A 17568-nucleotide genomic window follows, 5' to 3' on the forward strand; every position below is an offset into this window, starting at 1 on the left:
CCTGCGTGGCTGCCCCAAGTGAAAATGGTTCCTCCCCAACCCTCTGGAGACCTTGGAAAAAGCCTCCAGGCACCACATGGATGGAGGGCGAGCCAGCTGATAAAGCCTACTTGGATTCCTAAAGGCCTTTCACAGAATCTTTATCAAAATTTAAGGAAATTGAGAAAACAGAGGACAAAGGTTCTGGCATGGACTGGTGGTTGAGAAGAGGTGGAGGTCTCTTGGAAGGTTGCAGTTTATTGCAGAGACACGTGAACAGTCCCTGTTTTGGCCCGCATGTTCTAAGAATGAGTTGGAGTTCTTCAGTGCTCAGTCTCAGAGTTGTTTATTGCATCTTATCTATAAAAATTTTTCTCCTGCCCAGCCAAGGTCTGTCCAGCAAGACAGCTCCAGGCACACTGCCTGCCCCTGGGGTGGTGTTATCTCTTTATACTAAAAACTACATATAACATGTTTACAATTACTTTCCAATACCTATCACCTGTGTTAAACAGTGAGTTTCTACTCTAAACCAATCCAAAACTGCCAACATCACAGCGAAAGATGGAAGTAGAGAAGAAGAAGAAGAAAGGCTAGACACACCCAAGTCCCTCCATCTTGTCCCCAAAACCTCTATTCTAAAAACCCCAAAATCTACCTTTTCACCTAGTGATAATTTTATTATTACACTACTTAAACGTCTGTGGCTTTCAGGTCTTCATACAAAGCCGGTAATTTGCTCCCCGGGTTATAATCAAATCCCCAGGTGTTCTGGGCTGTGTGCCAGGGTCTCTGAGCCCCCTGGCAGGGGTCCTGGCACCTCTGGGCACCCAGAGGGATGCACTGAGTTCCGACAGAGGTCAGTGGTCAGCTCTGATGGGGGGAGATCTCCAGCAGCCCCCGTGGGCTCTGTGCTGGGGCCTGGGCAGCTCCACACGTTCATGGACTGGGAGCAGCCCTGAGCAGCACACCCAGCGTTCTCTGGTGATGAAAAGTTACTCAAAGCACGAAGGAGAAGAGCAAACTGTGCCAGGCTGCAGGGGGATGTCGCCAATCTGTGTGAGCAGGCCATGAAATGGGAGAGCGGATCTGGTGTTGATAAGTTTACAGTGGGCCAGCTGCTGACAAAGCTGGGGGCCCAGGCTCACCAGCACCCTTGGGAATGAGGCAATTCCACAAAAGAATGTGAGTGCTTCTGCCACTGGAGCAGAAATTCCCACGCTGTCTGCAGCAGGAGCTGACACCATCAGCCTGTGGAGCAGGAACCCCCACAGCAGCAGCTCTTGCCACACACGCGGGGCCTGAGCTCACATTTGCTGCCAAAATCCCACAGGGATCGGCTTCCTCGGCGTTATTTTGATTTTGCTCTCGGGCTTGAGCTCAGAGGATGTGAAATATGTGTGGCAAATCCACTCCCCACATCACATCTCCTGTGTGGAGCTGCTGGGCCTCAGACAACAATTCCCTGTCTGCAGCCGGTTTATTTATGGAGGCGGCCGATCCGGCTGGGATCTGCTGCTGCTGCTGCTGCCTGAAAACACAGCTCCAACCACCCTGCCTGCCCTTCTTTAGGATACAATAATAAAGCCTTGTGCTGTCTTAATAAACGAAACAGGATCACATTTTACTTTCCCAAGTTTCTCACTGCAGGGAATTTTATGCTTGATCCATTGTTCCCCTGCCTCTCTGAGTCTGAAGGAGTTCAGACGTCACCCACCTCTGGTGGGGCTGCAAACCTGATTTCAGGGCTTCTGCAAAAGTTCCTTTCAATAACCCCACCTCCAAACCTCACTTCCCATGGCTGATTTCTGCCCTTGGATATTTGGAAGCTCTTTTCTCCTGAGGAGCTCAGCCCGCTCAGGCTGTGCAGACACAGATTGTGCTGTGCTGGCAAAATTGACTGATAAGGAATTTAATATGAAAGGCTGTTCAGAGAGGAGAGGAGTGAGATTGTGTCAGTTGATATTCCCAAGAGCTGGAGCCCGGGGCTGTGCACAGGCACTGCTTCTGTCTGATGTGACAGTTCTGCCCCTCTGATCAGGATTTCTCCAGTTCTGCCCTTCCAATCAGAATTTTTCCTCACTGGAAGCTCAGGTTTGGAGAGGTCAGGTTCTTCTGCCCCAGCCCCCATGTCCTGTTACCTTCTTCCCAGTAGCTGCTTCCCCAAACCAAAGATTTCTGGGCTTTCTCATCCTTTCAGGCCTCTGGAGAAGAGCCCCAACACCACGGAGTTGCTGGTTCTGGTCTCTATAATGGGATGCCCAATTCTGCACCTGGGATGGGGCAGCCCTGGATGTACAGACTGGGAAAGGGTCCTGGAGGTCCTGGTTGATGGCCAGTTGGACATGAGCCTCCAGTGCCCTGGGGCCAGAAGGGACATCCCTGTCCTGAGGGCATCTGGCCCAGCATTGCTGGCCAGGCCAGGCAGGGATTGTCCAGCTCTGCTCTGGGCTGGGGCAGCCTCACCTCCACTGCTGGGGCAGTTTTGGGCACCACAAGATGATCTAAGGATGACCCCAAGGATCTAAAGCTGTTAAAGAGTGTCCAAGGAGGGACATGAAGATGGTGAAGGATTTAGAGGGGAACTGTGTGTGAGGAGTGGCTGAGGACACTTCATTTGTCTCCTCTGTCTGCTGGAGGACACTGAGGGGAGGCTCCTTGGGATCTGCAGCTCCTCCCAAGGGGCAGCTCTGATCTCTTCTCCCTGGGACAGGGACAGCACCCACGGCACGGCTGGGGCTGGGCCAGGGCAGCTCAGGCTGGAGCTCAGGGCAAGGCTCTGCCCCCAGAGGGTGCTGGCACTGCCCAGGCTGCCCAGGGAATGGGCACGGCCCCGAGGCTGCCAGAGCTCCAGGAGCCTTTGGGCAGCGCTGCCAGGGGTGCCCAGGGTGGGGCTGCTGGGGGGGCTGGGCAGGGACAGGGGCTGGGCTGGGGGATCCTGGGGGGTCTCTCCCAGCTGAGGAGTTTCTGGGATGATCTCCCCTCTGACCCTCAGCTGCTCCATGCCCAGAGGCAGCTGAGCAGTGACAGTGGAATCGCTGCAGACCCATCACTCCACCCTCACCCTGCTGGGCAAACCCCTCCAGGCACTCTGTCATGGATCCCAGCACCATCTGTTCCTTTGCTCTTGTGAAGAGCCATCGATTTCAGGGCACAGCCAGGAGTGTTTATTTTGTAGATGGTTTGTGAGCTCAGTCATTCACTCCAAAGCTGAGAGCTGCACCCACAGGGAGCCCAGAATCCCAGATTTAGAGGAAAACCTCACTCTTAGCCCACACTGGAGAGCCCAACTCCCACCAGAAGCCCTGCAGGGCAATGTCTTCTCTTTGCCTTCTCACATGGAAACTGCACTGGTTTTTCCCCATAATTTAAGCCTGCTGACGATGAGCAAGGCCCATTTAATTTGCTGTCCTTGTTTGCTCATTAATTCCACTGAATTACTTTATTTACTAACATGCTTCTTCTAAATTACTTGATTACTTAACTAAATTTATTTATTTACAATGGATAGCAGAAGAGAAAAACAGCTGCAGTGGATCCCTGCTGACAGTCCCCCAAACCACAGCCTGAGAGTGGCAGTGAAATCCCTGGATTTTGGGTGCTGCCAGCACATTGCATAAGCTCTAGGCAAAGCAGCAGATGAGTCCCTCAGAGGGACATTCCCTCACACCTGGGGGCAGATTTTTGTGTTATTTTTGTGTTATTTTATTGTCCCCAGATGTTGCTTGTCCAAATGCCCCTGAAGCACAGACTGAGTGGTGTGAACAGCACAGAGCAAGCCATGGAAACTCTGGGGGGATTCTGGCAGTGTGAGACCTCCTAAATTATGGGATTAACAATGGATTCAGCTGGAAACCACGGAACTCTGAGCAACCAACTGAACAAATGGAGATAAACCAAAGCCCCCTTTGGCTTCTTCATTCCTACCAAGTGTGCTGAAGTTTCTTGTGTAGGTTTTTATTTAGTCTGGAATCATGGAATCTCCTGAGCTGGAGGGACCCCCAGGATCCCCCAGCCCAGCCCCTGTCCCTGCCCAGCCCCCCAGCAGCCCCAGCCTGGGCACCCCTGGCAGCGCTGCCCAAAGGCTCCTGGAGCTCTGGCAGCCTCGGGGCCGTGCCCATTCCCTGGGCAGCCTGGGCAGTGCCAGCACCCTCTGGGGGAAGAACCTTTCAGGCAGCACAAGCCAAGAAGAGCAGCAAAATCCATGTGGTTCTCTGCAGTGCCCTGAATGAAAATTAACAGCAGCTTTTCCAGGAGAGCCCGAGGGAATCCTTCTCATTCTAAGAGCCTGAATGAGGCTGTGTCATATTAGAGAGTGTGATAGGAAACAGATTTTAGGGAGAGCTTCCTGAGGGCATCCAGAGGAGAGTCCTCCTCCCAACCCTGGGCATTTGGGATGAACAACAGCTTGTTTACTCCTACAGAAGTTCCTGCTGCTGGCCTGAGAGGAGTTAGGAAAGATGGTTTCTCCAGCAGCTGCTGTAAACCAGATTGGAAATATTTGTTCAGGAATTGAACAGAAATGGTTCTGTGTCTGCTTGATGTCCCATAAGTATCCAGGGGTCCCAGTGAATTCACTCTTCAGTCACAGCACAGGATTATGGACCCTCTCTTTATTATTCAGATCTGGCAGACCCAAAATCAAGTCAAGCTCAACCTGCTCAGCTCGTTTAACTTTCCTGCTGCAGGTGAGGTGCTGTCTCCTACCCTTCTGATCAGCTTTGGCACTGCAACATGCAGCAGTGAATGCACCTTCCCCTGGGCACAGCAGAAAATGCTGCTTGGTCTGGTGGTCTCGTGATTCAGTTTGGGTCAAACAACCTCCTGTTGTCACATTCCACCTATTTTATCCTTGAATTTGTGCTCCTGCTGCCCACCACGAGCTTGATCTGAGCACTCAGGATGGTAATATTGACATTCCAATGAGATTTCTGCAACAGACAAGTTTAAATCTCCTCTTGAAGTTGCATTAATTTTGCAAACTGAGTGTGTGTGGTGCTGTTGCAGCTACAGCAGGGACAGTCTGGAGTTAACTCTTGGAAATTACATGGCAGCAGAGATTCTCATCTGCAGCAGCTGGATACGTTCAGCATCACTCCTGACAAACCCACTGCAAGCCCCACAGCTGATAACAATCCACAGCTCTGTGCTGGACCATCTGTGCTGTTTCCCCTTGGGAATTCTGGAGCAGCAACACGAAGGTCACCAGTGCAAGTGAGAGATTTTGTCACTGCCTTCAGCTTCACCTCTGTGGATTTTACAGATTTCCAGCCCCAGGGCCAAGAATTTTCTGCAGTGCCCAAGGATTACTGAGCTCTTCACCCCCTCTGGCTCTCATTTCTTGCTGGTTTGGATGTGCAGGAAAGCAGGCACATTGCCAGGTGCCAGAGGAGGTTCTAGCACAAGGTCTGCCTTCCTGCATTACTTAATTGCATTTGTTGCATTCCTGGTATTTATGTATTTTTTTCCTACAGGGCTGTGAGAAGTATTTGAGCTGTCAGTGGTGCTGTGCATTCCTAGACCTTCCATCTGAGCCCAACAAGCTGAGTTTTTGGAGAATTTAACACAGGAGAGGCAGTGCTACTGCCAGGGACCAGCATGGGAGTTTCACCGGGCTCTGCTTTGGGTGATTCCCATTGTTGGGCCTCATTTGTGCCCCAGCAAAATGACCATGGCAATGTTTGTTCTTTGCTCCCTGAAATGCTGTGTTTTACAGGGCTGAAGTGGCACAGCTGAGAGGCTGCAGCTGGAGCAGTCACACCAGAACAGGGGTGTATTTTTATCCTGTTCAGAATAGGGGGTATGTTTATTCCTGTCAGAACAGGGGTGTAAATCCCTATTTTTATGCACTTCCAGTAGTAACCTCTGATATACTACACTAAAGATGGGGAAGGAATTTTTTTGCCCTCTCTCATGATTACCATTACATCAGGACTGAGATTCAATAAGTCTTTTTTTCTTTTTCATTTTTCAATAAGTGATTTTTCTCCTGCAGCCCACAGGGTCTGACCTGGCTCACAAATGGTTAAGCTCCTGCAGCTCTGCAGCTCCTCTGTAATTAAGGGCATCTGTCAATAAAACATCTCCTCTCTCAGGGCTGACAGGTGCTAAGGGCTGCCTTGAGCTTGGGTTTATTCCCAAGGAGCTCCAAGGGCTCTGCCAATCCCTCCTGGGCTCAGGGGACCTCGGAGCCTCCCCAGAATGGTGGCCCTGGGCTGGTGGCAGGCCCGTGGTGCCCATGGCAGGCCCGTGGTGCCCATGGGGGCCTGTGCCATGCAGGTTTCCAGCTGTGCACAATCCCTCTGCTTCTGGGCACTGGGATACTCAGAAATACCAATTTCTTCATGTGTCACAAGTGTTCCTGAGGATTCCTGGAAAGGCAGTTTGAGCTGTGCCCACAGAGCTCCTCGGGCCTGCACAGCACCAGCAGCTCCACGTGCTCTGCACAACAAGCTGGATTTTGCTCTTTGCTAATCTGAAACGGGTCAAGGGTAATTTAGACCAATTTTGTATCTGAGGAGGGCTCCAGGGAGAAGTTGCAGCAGCTTAAAGAGAGGCAGCTGCATTCCAGAAATAACTCCTGTTCCCTCAGCACAGGAACAAACCGGGCACCCTCAGAGCAGCGTGTTTGTTCCAAATAAACAACACAACAGTTTTAGGGTTTTTCCCAGGACTTGAGGAAACTCCTCCTGGCTTCCAAGAAAACTTTACAAGGGTACTTTAAAGGAAGGCAGGAACTTTGAGGCAGTGGTGGCCCCTGGGCTGTCCCAAGCACCAGCAGGCCGGGAGAGCCTGGGGGAGCCAGTCCAAACCTCCAGGTTCATCTTAAGGCCAGAAGGAACCCCCTGCCCTGTAATAGTGCATTAATTATGTCAATTTTCTCTTCTAATTTCATCTTTTCACTTCTAAAAGGATATAAAATAGTATCAAGTATGGCTACAAGAATGAAATGAGTTTTTTCTTCTCCATGAATCAGATCAGAAATGCTGCTGAGATTTTTGTGGCTTTCTTATAATTAAGAGGATGCAACTTGTGAGCTCTTGGTAGAATCATCACCAGGGTTTATTCATGCAGAGTTTTGCAGAGTCCATCCCATTGTCCAGCCTTTATGTGTGAGCTGAGGTGGCCTCTCATCCCCAGTTCAGATCCGAGCTGGGCTCCAGGGACTCTGGGCTTGTCAGAAATCCAACATGATGTAACAATTTCATTTGCTGGAGATAAATGCCCAGTAAATAATGCCAGCAAAGCTCTCTGTTCCTTCAGGAGGGATGTTTCCATCCATGGAAAACAAACATCTGAGCTTTGGTTTGTTGCTTTATTGCTGCCCATTGCTGCCTTTTGCCTTTACAGAGCAGCGGGAGGTCACTGTCCAGGGACTCCCTTTATATGACTTTTGTTCAGAAAATACTCTTGAAGATTGCAAAGATTATCCATGAATCATGCCCATAAAGCCTAATTTGCTGCACACAAACATTTCCACTTTGTAGCAATTTCCCTCATCTCTGGATGAAAGAACACAGTGTAAACTCTGATTTTCCATGAAAACCAGAGGCATTGGAACTGTCGAGTTCTGCTTTTCAGACTTCCCATCTCACAGTGTTTTCAGGGAGTCTGGATACAAAAAGCAACCAGGAAGCATCTGATATATCTTTTAGATAAAATCTAAAAGAGTGATTGGACTCTGCAATGGTAATTTTTGCCTTAGTGGGCAGACAATATTTAAGTTTGTTGCAGCTAACAGGTAAATTTTAACTAAATAAGTGAATTTACTATTGGGAACTGAAGTTTATCAACATGGCAAGTGAAAAATATTGTGTTCTACAAGCAGAGAGCATCCAGGATATGGGTTTGACCAGGGCAGAAGTCAGTGGTGGAAACTGTAGTGGATAAACATCTCTGTAAGATGGGGCTTGCTGAGATAAAGAGAGCAAGAATTGCACATTTTATCTCCAAATTGTGCAACCTCATGAACTTTGAATTCTTCAGCCCTCACAGTCATCACCATCTCTCACCAATCTCATTATCCCAATTCAGTCACTAAACCTGGGCAAGGTGGGCTCTGTGTCAGGGCCCAAGCAGCCAAATTCACCAGGACTGCTCCTGAACCCTCCTGAACAGCAACAGGACTCCTACTCCTCCCCATGGGAAGAAGATGAAAGGTCTGTTCCAGAAGAAAAGCAGAATTGTGTCAGCAGCCCAGGGAAGCTTTGTGCTGGCAGACAATGTATTGGTGCTGGGTTTGAACTCAAAAGTAACTCATGTAGAAATTCTGGGGCAGAGTTTTCCACCTTCCTGATAATCAAATGGTTCTCAGAGTAGAAGCCAAATCATGGTACCTGGCTATAAACACAGATCCAAATATAAAAAACAAATCAAAATCTGATTTTTCATTAGCCCAGCTCCTACTGAACAAAAAAATCCATTATGTTTTCATTAGCAGTCATTTCGTAATGACCCTGGACAAAATCTGCATCAGGATTTGGCCAAGGCACTGTATGGAACAGGCAAAATGTTCCAGTTCCTTCAGACTCCATCAAGAGAATGTTCTTTTATTGTCCAGCCCATTGGTAGCTGAGGCTGCCCTGCCAGGACCTAGCAAAGAGATGGCCATTCCCATCTCATCCAGCAATTATTATTCCTTCCAATTTTCCTCATTTTTCACAGCAGCTTTCCCTCCAGTTCTCTTGGAGAGGCCCTTCAAGTACTGAAAAGCTATAATGAAGTCACCTTGGAGCCTTCTCTCTTCTCTTCTCTTCTCTTCTCTTCTCTTCTCTTCTCTTCTCTTCTCTTCTCTTCTCTTCTCTTCTCTTCTCTTCTCTTCTCTTCTCTTCTCTTCCTCTCTCTTCTCTTCTCTTCTCTTCTTCCCTTCCTTCCCTTCCCTTCCCTTCCCTTCCCTTCCCTTCCCTTCCCTTCCCTTCCCTTCCCTTCCCTTCCCTTCCCTTCCCTTCCCTTCCCTTCCCTTCCCTTCCCTTCCCTTCCCTTCCCTTCCCTTCCCTTCCCTTCCCTTCCCTTCCCTTCCCTTCCCTTCCCTTCCCTTCCCTTCCCTTCCCTTCCTTCCTTCCCTTCCCTTCCCTTCCCTTCCCTCCCCTCCCCTCCCCTCCCCTCCCCTCCCCTCCCCTCCCCTCCCTCCCCTCCCCTTCCCCCTTCCCCCTTCCCCCTTCCCCCTTCCCCCTTCCCCCTTCCCCCTTCCCCCTTCCCCCTTCCCTTTTCCCTTTTCCCTTTTCCCTTTTCCTTCCCTTTTCCCTTCCCTTCCCTTTTCCCTTCCCCCTTCCCCTTCCCTCTTGGCTGAATAATCCCAATTCTCTCATTCTTCTCTCAGAAGAGCCCCCGGCAGTGCAGGGGACAGCTGTGCTTGGGTTCAGGTCTGTGTGGGGACACAGAGGTTTGGGGAAGCTTCACTGCTCACCCTGCATGGCTACCGAGCAGCTGGCAGAGGATTAGCCCAGAAATCCTGGGATGGGCTCCCAGCCCTTGTCCAGCCAGGCCAGATGTCACTGCAAACGTGCAGGAGAAAGATTTCCCTCTGGGCAGTGGGAAGAAAGTCATTGCAGGAGTTCCAGGGGTAAAAGTAGAACAAGGGGCAGCCTTGCAGGAACCAGGCCCTTCATCTGAGGGTGCAGGTGCAGCCCTGCCTGGGGACGGGGCACAGGGTGCCTGGGTCACACTCAGCAGTCACCATGAGAAGGGAGAGAAAAACAGGAGAGATTCTGGGATGGGATCAAACAGAAATCTGGGACATGCTCAGGCTGTGGGGGCAGTGCCATGAGGGCACAGGGCTGCCAGGGTTCAGCACAGCCTCTCCTGGTGCTCACTGGTGCCAGAGGCCTCTGCAGCAGTTCCAGCTCCACTCCAGGCCAGCTCTCAGCACTGCAAGGGTCTGCACTGGGGTTAAAACATCCAAGTACTCCATGGGAACCATGGCAGAGTTTCAGCCAGGAAAGCAAGGACACAACCTTTCCAGCACCAGGCAGCCTTCCACATTCACCACTCCATCACTTCTCATTACCAGGAGCATTTATTTCTCCCCAAAGTGGTCCCAGCACCAGCACACATTTAAACCATATTATTTTCCATGTCCAGCTCTGAACACAGCCTGTATCAAACTGCTCCATTACTGCCTTCTGCCAGGCAGTCTCTCATGGCTCAGCCATGTGTTCCCAGGCTCCAAGCCCAGCTGCTCTTGGAAACCATGCTCCAAGCACATGTTCCTGCATGGGATGTTCATTATTATTTTCAGCTTTATTTTATTGGTGCACGTCCTCCCTGTGTGCCCCCAAAGGGCTGCTTTCAGCAGCGTTTGTACAAAGTTGTTTGATTGGCTTCAGGCTTCTTTGTGAGTTTATCCAATGCCAAGCTCAGGCACTGAACCCATGCCAGGTAATTCATCATTTTTCCTTAAATGCTATAGACAGAATCCTGCTCTTAGCTTGTCAGATAAAGGCCTGAGAATTGCCTTTCAGCCCACCTAATGAGGGTTTGTGTTTTTCTACGCTTGGGAGGATGGATGGTCTTAATTTCTGGTTTCTTTCAAAGAGAGCAATTTTCTTCCACAAAAAAGACCAGGAATAATAGACACAATGTGGCTTATTCTGAGTCACCCTTTAACCATTTGTACTTATATTTTCTCTTTGTGCATCTACCCTGAAACTCAGAGTCCTCTTCAGCTGCTGCTGTACATTTTCCCCTGCCATGAGACATTTCTGTGCCTGAGGGTTTAATGCACAGCCAGCATCCTCTCCTGGCCTTGCTGACAAATCCTTCCCCCAAATTTGAGGTGTTTCAGACAGGAATTTTCTATTGCAGTTCTGCAGGAGGTGCCTGTTGGATGTGAGGAAGCTGAGATTTGGTGCACAGGGGCCAGAGCTCCTCCTTCTGTGCACAAATCCCCCATGGGCACCGCGGGGGGATCTGCAGGAGGAGTCTTCCATTCACTCTGGCACTGCCCACACTGAACAATTCTGCACCAATATTCCTGGGCACCACAGGGCTTCTCATTGGCCAAATGCTAAATCCAAAGCTCTGTTCTCTGTGATTCTTGCTCCCTCCACATTCACCCCACTTTTGACATCTCCAGCCTCAGATGGAGAGTGCTCAGCCCTATCCATCAGACTCAGCCTGGAGGTGGCACCCAAAGGGGCTCTCAAAGGGAGGATGAAGCAGCAGGGAAGGAACAAAACATGGACTCCTAAGGAGGGAGTGACCAATGTGAAGAGCTGAGAGGGAGAAATAGATACACAGCTGATTTCCAGTGGGAGCAGTGGGGTACAAGAGAATCCCAGACTGGTTTGGGGTGGAATGGACACTAATGGACATCCAGTGCCACCCCTGCCATGGCAGGGACACCTCCCACTGTCCCAGGTGCTCCCAGCCCTGCCCAGCCTGGCCTTGAGCACTGCCAGGGATCCAGGGGCAGCCACAGCTGCTCTGGGCACCCTGTGCCAGGGCCTGCCCACCCTGCCAAGGAACAATTCCTGATTCCCAATATCCCATCCAGCCCTGCCCTCTGGCAGTGGGAGCCATTCCCTGTGCCCTGTCCCTCTATGTCCTTATGAAAAGTCCCTTTCCAGTTCTCTTGGAGGCCCTTCAGGTACTGAAAGGCTACAATAAAGTCACCTTGGAGCCTTCTCTCTTCTCTTCTCTTCTCTTCTCTTCTCTTCTCTTCTCTTCTCTTCTCTTCTCTTCTCTTCTCTTCTCTTCTCTTCTCTTCTCTTCTCTTCTCTTCTCTTCTCTTCTCTTCTCTTCTCTTCTCTTCTCTTCTCTTCTCTTCTCTTCTCTTCTCTTCTCTTCTCTTCTCTTCTCTTCTCTTCTCTTCTCTTCTCTTCTCTTCTCTTCTCTTCTCTTGAGAATCCGAATTCTCTCAGCATTTCCTCATATGAGAGGGCCTCCAGATTTTGGAGCATCTTCATGGCCCCCGTTTCTTTCATTTTTTGCCAAATAAGTTCAAGAACTATGAAGAGCCCCAATATCAACATTTCTTTGTAAACTTCTCAAGTTTACAAAGAAACTTGAGAAGTTTACAAGTTGGCTGGGGAAAAAGGAATCATCCGTCCTGATGTCCTGACAGGGATGAGCTGAAGGAGAGTAAATTCCAGTTTTGGGTTCACCTTGTGCTGGTGGTTTTGTGTCTCTGATGGGTTTTGGTGCAGTTTGGAAAGAGAATTGAAAATCTTTGGAGCACATTCCAGCTGTGCTGGGGCCATTTCACACCAGAATTATGGGAGAATTCTGATATGAAATATTTGCAGAGGCAAAAGCATCCAAAATTCAGAGGCTCCATAGCTCAGGGGTTAGAGCACTGGTCTAGTAAACCAGGGGTCGTGAGTTCAAATCTCACTGGAGCCTCAGCAGAGTCTGCAACTCCTGCAAGGACCTCACTGCTTTATCTTCCTGTTTATTCCCAAAGTGTTCCTGATGCTGTTTTTTGGAGCACCCACCCCAGCCTGAGTGAAATACAAACGTCCCCCAGCACCCACACCAAACAACAGGCGCAGAGAAGCAGAGAAATGAGCAGTGGTCAGAGTTGTACCCTTGAAATACATTTAATGCACAGCAATCAGAGAAGGGGAACATCCAGTAATGGGGTTTGGAGCCCTCTGGACCCTGCAGACTTTGTGGGGGTCACTGATGGACAGAGCTGGAAGGGCTGCCAGGTATTTACAGTCAGAGCTGCTTCATCTCTTCAGACAGCAGCAGGAGGATCAAATTATGGCTCCAGAGCTCAGTAATTGCAGAGCTGGCTGAAAACATTATAAATATGGTTTGTGGAGAATCAGCAACATCAGTCATCTGCAGAGCCCTGCTGGGGGTACAGGAAAGGGATCATTTCTAAGAATGAAGTAATAGGTAAGAATTAACCTATTTTGCATCTTGAATTCCATGAATTGCTCTCCAGATTTATGAGATTTCCCCCTCTGCCTTTGCACATCTCTTTTCCCTATTCATTTTCAAGTAGACTCCCTATATTGAGTCCAAATGAACCAAACCAGTGATGGAAAAGGCAATTTCTGAATTTCAAAAGGGCCTTTTCCATATGAGGGAAAGAAGGCTCAAAAGCCTGAAAGATTTTTTTCTTGTGGAGGGGGACACAGGGTGGCATGAAGGACATGGGGCTTTGTTTGCCTCTCCCCAGACTGGTTCCTTCCAGCTCTGCTGTCCCAAAAAAGTGAGCTTTGGAGGGTTGATGTGTTTCCTCCCCAGGTGACCTGCAGGAATTTCCCTGATTTCCCTGCATATATCCCAGTAAGGACAAAGAAACAGAAGCCAGCAGGGTTCCCATTAATCTGCAATTAATAAATGAGCACAAGTTACTGTTATTGTAACCCTAGGTCCTGGAAAATGGGCAGATGGGTTTTACTAAAAGGGAATTTATCTCCAGGCTGTTGTGGCTGTACCTGGATTCCCCCTGTCCCTCATTCCAGCTTTATCTCTTTGTTTGGCTTTCAGAGGAGACCACAGAGCAAGACCCAAAAATATCTTTGTGGTTCAAGTTCACTTTTGCAATCAGGCTGTGGGTTCAGCTTAGCTGAGCCTGGTGGGGATGGAAATGATCCTCTGAAAAATTAATGTCTTTCCTTTCTGTGCAAAGAGGACAAATGTTCAGGATGTGTTTTGCTGAATTCTTAATCTCTGCAGTAGCTGATATTAATGCCAGAGCTCCTCTCCCAGTGACCCTGCTGCAATGCAGAGCCCAAACTCTCTGATGCTGCTTGTTGAGCATCAGCCTGGGCAAAGATGATTTTACCAGGGAACCTGGAATCCCTTTATATCCATCACCCATCATCTCCTTCTCTTTCAAAGACTGAGCTTGACTAGAGAGGGAAAGAGGGTGAAGTGTTTATATCCAAATCCTGAAGCCCAGGTAAACATGGGAGGCAGGAGGGCACATCTTCCTTGTCCCCAGGGAATGGGCACGGCCCTGAGGCTGCCAGGGGTGCCCAGGGTGGGGTTGTTGGGGGGTCTGGGCATGGACGGGGGTTGGATGATGCTGTGGGTCCATCCCAGCTCAGGAGATTGCAGGATTCTGTGATTCCATGGTCTGTGTTCCCCGTGGGATGGAAATGCTGCAGAGATGTTCAGAGGTGAGGGGAGGTCGTGCAGCTCTGCCCCAGGATGGGGCCAGGCTGGTGCCCTGGGGGTTTGTTCAGGGTCAGAGTTGTGACCTGCCCAGTCCACACCCAGACAGGCTTTTGTCAAAGACATCTTTCTATGAAAATCCTTTCCTTAGGATTTTTCCTCCTGAGAAGCTGAGAGGCCTCAGGAACAAAATGCAAACAATGATTATCTGCTGCTGTGGAATGCAACAGGTGCATCTGTGATTGGTCTCATGTGCTGGTTTCTAATTAATGGCCAACCACAGTGAGCTGGCTCGGACAGAGAGTATGGGACAGAGCCTATGTTATCATTCTTTCCTTTCTATTCTATTCTTAGCCAGCCTTCTGAGATGAAAACTTTTCTTCTATTCTTTTAGTATAGTTTTAATGTAATATATATTATAAAGAAATAAATCAAGCCTTCTGAACATGGAGTCAGATCTACATCTCTTCCCTCATCCTAAGATCCCTGTGCCCACTGTCACAGGCTTTTCTTGCTTTCTTTAGGGAGATTTAAAGGTGTCCTCCTGTCTATCCATAAAAACTTGCTTTTGATGTTCTCCTCAGAACTTCAGAATATAATTTCTATTTTTAAAGCCATCCTGGACTCTGTGCATTTCTCTGGAATACTTTTAATTCCTGGGTCTCCTTCCAAGGGTTCCATCAGGGAAATCATTTCTTTTCTTATAAACAACAGTGAATTTTGGGGCCCAGCAGCCCTGCAGCATCAAGGTGCCCCAATGCAAGGACTGTGTTACAGAGCTGCATTTCTGCCTCCACATCAGTCCTAGGAAAGGCCACAAATGCCTCAGCTAATCCATTTCTTAAGACACGTGGGAAACAATAAATAGTTTAATCCAGGGAGGGAAGCCTTGAGCCAGAGCCAGTGAAAATGTTGCCATGTTTAAAGAGGTTTTGGGCTTAGAAATACAATTGACACTAATGTTAAAATCTAACATACACAGGGATCAAAGGGCAGCTTTGTAGCCTCAGCCATAAAAAAAAAAAATTAATAAAGTTGGTTGGACTGCAGAATTCAGAGTGGGGAAAAATCACCCAAATTTATCAATTTTCCAGTTCTCCCATAATGAATACGCTCAATCCATTATTCCAAACAAGATATTGTGGGTTTAACAGCAATGTTTAAATAAACAAATAGGAAATATTTCTGAAATAATATTAAAACCTATGAAATACCAGCTCCATGTTTCAGTGTGCCAGGACCAGGGTGCTGCACAGCATCCACAGGGACATCTGTGCCCATCTTCCACTCACATCCAGGATGATTTCTCCAAAGCCTTGGTGCAAAGTTTTGCCCAGGGACATTGTTATCTCCCTGCCTTTTGAGCATTGGAACAGGCTCTCCAGGGAAGTGCTGGACTCACCATCCCTGGAAATTTTCAAAACCCAGGGAGATGTGGCACTTTGAGATATGGTACTTTGAGATATGGTTTAGTGGGCACAGGGGTGTTGGCCAAAGGTTGGAGTTGATCCTGAAGGTCTTTTCCAGCCTCTGGAATGTTTCTGGGATCTCCTGGAGCCTGTGAGATCACCACCTGCTCCTCCTGAGCCCCAAGGCCCACAGAGAGCATCAAGCACAGCACTGAGAGCTCCAGGAGAGCTGCTGGCTGCCCCAAAGGCTGGATGCAGACACTAAACCTGATGTGAACATGGTCCTGCTGCTCCCCAAAACTTCCATGGCACCTTCCCAGAAGCACAGAAAATCCTTGTGACCTGAGTGCCCATTCCTTTGGAATGTGGGAGCCCCTCGCAAGCACAGCAGCCCTGGCAGCCAGCACAGCCCAGCTCTGTGCTGGACACAGCAGATCAGAATGGAAGTTATCAATTATCACCACATCCCAACACTGCTCCATGAGTGTCTGGAAAGGATTATGGCTTTTTCAAGGAGAAAACCCCAAACCAGCAGTTCCTGTGGGGACAGGAGATCCCATGGACAGGTAACAGAGCTGGCAAAAATGTCTCAGAGCCATTGGGGCAGCTTTTCAAGACTCTTCCTTTGCACAAATCGTGCAGCTCCCAGTCTCTCCCTGACTGTGCTGCTCATCCTTAAAATTTCCGTATCTTGGAAAAATTTCCATATCTTGTCTTTTCCACAGCAGGGCCTCAGGGTTTAATGCTGGCATTCTGATTCTCCTGGACTCAGCCAGGGAGATCCCACTGGCCTGCTCAGGACAATTGGAATATAAGTAAACATCCTCATTCCTGCAGGCCACAACTCCATGAAAAACCTGGGAAAAAGCATGGGATTGTTGTATTACTGCAAATTTAACCAAACCATGAAAAGCAGTTAGTGCCAATTGAGCCCAGCTTTAGAAAGCCAGCCATGCCCAGTTTCACCTGGGCACCCTGCCAGGCAAATCCAGGAATCTGCCAGGAGGAATGGCACAGGAATGGCACAGGAATGGCAGGTCTGCCTTAGGGGGGATGGAAGGAGTTTATTGTGTTTAGTCTGTCCACAGGAAGGCTAAAAGTAGACATGAGTAACTCATAGAAATACCACAGGAGTAAACAGCCAGAAGGAGAAGTAGCTATTTTAATGAGCAGGAATGAATATGTTAGGCTGGAATTTAACAAAAAAATAAAATTCAGAGGAGTCATTTTTTTCAAGCAGTTAAGGAGGAGGAAAACCCCCGAGAGGTGAGAAAGGGAACCAGGAGGTCCTGGAGGAGCTGGATAGCACAGCCAGGCTGTGAGCACAGAGCTCCTGCCCTGTGCTCTGTTCAGCAGGGACACCATGGAGTCACACAGTCCTGGGATGGCTTGGGTTGGGAGGTGTTGGGGAAGATGAAACAGGAAAGCCTTATATAAATATGATTATCTGGCAAAAGATTTTGAGAATATAGAAACTATAAGTGAGATTGAAATGAAAGCAAGCTTTGAGATCCCTCAGTTACTGAACAACTGGAAAACAATGGTGTGGCTGCTGAAGGTGATCCCCTTTTGATGGAACAACACCCTCTGCTTGCAGACAGGCCCAAGGGTCAGAGCAGGCCCTACAGCTTGGCAGAAGGGACCCAAAGAGGAGTTTTGAGGGTTTAAAATGTAACACAGTATGGTAATGTAATGATTCTTATAGGCTGTGTGTAAATGCTGTAGGATTTGTACCTTGTACTAGATTGGTTAGTGAGAATCAGAATACTCAACACAGAAGATAATGTATGGTATTGTAACGGGAACTTCACACTCGTACCTCTTGTCTCTTAGCTCTTGCCTTTTACGCTCTTACCCCCTTTTGCTCTCTTCTGCTTTTACTCTCTTTCCCTCTCATCCTCTCTCCCCCTCTCTTCTCTCATTCCTGCTCTGAGCTGTGTTTGGCAGCTCCCAGCAGGGCCCTGCACCCAGGCCCTTTGCAATAAACCCCAAGTTCCTGACCTGGCTGCAGAGATCTCTCGTCTCTGTCCATACCAACCGTCCTACCCCCAATGCTCCTACAGGGAGGGACCTTAAATTTTATCTCGTTCCACCCCTGCCATGGGCA

At 48.9% G+C, this 17568-nt stretch overlaps 1 non-coding gene across 1 annotated transcript; it reads left to right on the forward strand.

The window, feature by feature from the left end:
- Positions 1 to 12248: 12248 nt before the first annotated feature.
- On the forward strand, positions 12249 to 12321 carry TRNAT-AGU (transfer RNA threonine (anticodon AGU)). The gene has a single exon. It is a non-coding gene; the product is annotated as a tRNA-Thr (tRNA).
- The last annotated feature ends 5247 nt before the right edge of the window (positions 12322 to 17568 follow it).

This window comes from Zonotrichia albicollis, chromosome 21 (genome assembly GCF_047830755.1).
Source record: "Zonotrichia albicollis isolate bZonAlb1 chromosome 21, bZonAlb1.hap1, whole genome shotgun sequence".
In the NCBI taxonomy this organism is placed as follows: domain Eukaryota; kingdom Metazoa; phylum Chordata; class Aves; order Passeriformes; family Passerellidae; genus Zonotrichia; species Zonotrichia albicollis.